The sequence below is a fragment of the Coenobita brevimanus genome, chromosome 7 (genome assembly GCF_032717465.1).
Source record: "Coenobita brevimanus isolate Jiangsu-jjx chromosome 7, ASM3271746v2, whole genome shotgun sequence".
Taxonomy (NCBI): domain Eukaryota; kingdom Metazoa; phylum Arthropoda; class Malacostraca; order Decapoda; family Coenobitidae; genus Coenobita; species Coenobita brevimanus.
Genome location: NC_136960.1, coordinates 38,076,353 through 38,078,852, shown reverse-complemented (window position 1 = coordinate 38,078,852; position 2,500 = coordinate 38,076,353).

The following is a 2,500-nucleotide window of genomic DNA, read 5'->3' as shown; positions in this document are numbered from 1 at the left end:
CTGCTAATAGTCCTTTCACCTAAAGAGAGAGAGAGAGAGAGAGAAGACAAGACTAAGACTTTCCATAGTTTTCACTGCACTTCTTCGTGACCAGCATCATTTAGTGTTAATTGGGTATAATAGTTTCACCTTAACTTGGCTCAAAAAGACAAGACTAAGATTTTCCATAGTGTTCACTGCACTTCTTCGTGACTAGCATCACTTAGCGTTGATCTGGTATAGGCCTTTCATCTTAACTTGGCTCAGATTTTCCTCTTTTTGCAGTTTATTTCAAGTACCTCACTGGCAAATACTACACCTCTTTATCCTTCCCGTAGCACTTCTTCGTGACTAGCATCATCTAGTGTTATTCTATTCTTACAACTTAGCATTCAAGAGGAAGAGGAAGAAGGAGAGGAAGAAGAAGAGGGAGAAGAAGAAGCAAAGAAGAAGAGGAAGAAGAGAAGGAAGAGGAAGAAGAGAAGGAAGAGGAAGAAGAATAAGAATAAGAAGAGGAAAAAGAAAATGAAGAGCAGGAGGAGGAGGAGGAGGAGGAGGAGGAAGAAGAAGAAGAAGAAGAAGAAGATGATGATGAAGAAAAAGGTGAAGAAGATGACGAGGAAGAAGAAAAAGAATAAGAATAAGAAGAGGAAGAAGAGTAGGAAGAAGAAAATGAAGAAGAGGAGGAGGAGGAGGAAGAAGAAGGTGAAGAAGATGGGGAGGAAGAAGACAGCCCAAGGCGCCATCTTGAGATATTATTTCCTTCAGTTCAAAACGTGTCTCTTAATACAAATCCAATGGTAAGAAGGCAATAAATAAATATATAAATAAATTATCAAGATATCCCGACTGAAAAGGTGGCCATAGACAAGACAGATAAAAAAAATAACAACTGAACAGGTATGAAAAAGATACTACAAAGAATCCAGGTAATAATGAGCCCAGGTGAGTTGGCCACACACACACACACACACACACACACACACACACACACACACACACACACACATTTACCTGTACACATACAATCGCACGTGTAAACCTTCCCCATTAGCGCTGCTACACTACACTCATATGTATGGTGATTTAGGCAGCTTAAAAATAACATACAAACAATAATGAAAATAACGGCCAATATTTACACCTACAATAAACAAACTAAATCACCAACTCGAAATTCCACCGTTATATCAGACACCTCTTGGAGGATTAGTAACATCCCTTCCTCGGCGATTTAGTTTTCCTGCTACACCTTAATATCCTCTAATATGGTGTAAATACAAACTACGACTGTATTAAAAAATATAAATAACGTCACAGAGGACAGGAAGGTGTAATATGCAAAATAAATGGTTCAGGAAAAGATGTTAAGAATCCTTCCATGTCAACGAGATAACGGCTTAATTTTCAGCCCCGACTTGGCAGGCTTCGTAACACCTCTTCCTCAGCGATTCATTGTGCACATTACACCTTAATATTCTATTGTGTGTTACTGAGGCAACTGTGCCGAGATTTAAATTTAAGCCGTAATCTCTCATATAGGAGATTTCGTAACATTTCCTTCTCGGCGAACTATTTTGCACATTCACCTTAATATCCATCTGTGTGCGATTGATGCAAACTATGACGGTATTAGCAAAGTATAAATATCATACAAGCCAACAGAAAGGCCTAATTTGAAGATAAACCGCTAAGGAAAAAGTGATGGGAAGCCCACCATTCCAGCGATATTACGGATTAATTTTCAATTAACTTTGATCGCTCCGTAGTACTTCTTCTTCAGCGATTTATTTTGCACCATACACATTAATATTCTCTTCTATGTTACTCTGACTTGCAATTGTGCCGACATTAAACCTTCAGCCGTAATCTCTCATTATAGGCCTTGGAGATTCCGTAGCGTCTCTTCCTCGGCGATTACTTGGCGCATATACCATAAAATCCTCCAGTATGTTATAAATGGAATCTACGTCGATTTTGAAAGTGACAGATTACATGAAAATCAATATTAATGTGTAATATGCCAAATAAACTGCCGAGGAAGAGGCACTACGAAATCTCCATATTAAGGATATTTTTAAAACTTGGCGCCAAGCCTGAAGCGACAGCCTCTTGCTTTTGTGTTAATTTTATGGCTGGTGTGTGTGCTGCATCGCTTATCTCTGGGATATGAGTCTTATTACCAGCATCATAGAGCTGCCTTACACTGGCAGCCACTAGCAGGCTTCGTAGCACCTTTACCTAAGCCATTTATCCCGTACATTACTCATTAACATTCTCCTGTAGACCATTTGTAGCGTTTTAATACCGACATGGTTTTTGTCAATAACATGATGAATAATTCTGAGGTGTAATGTGTAAAATAAATAGCTAAGGAAGAGGAGTTACCAAATATCCAGCCTCTCAGAATACCATCCTGAACCTTGTCATCCGCTGACAATTTATTTGTTTAAAGTCTCTTCCTCCCTCCCTCCCTTCCCCCCCTCTCTCTCTCTCTCCCCTGTAGCATCAGCCCTCCTCT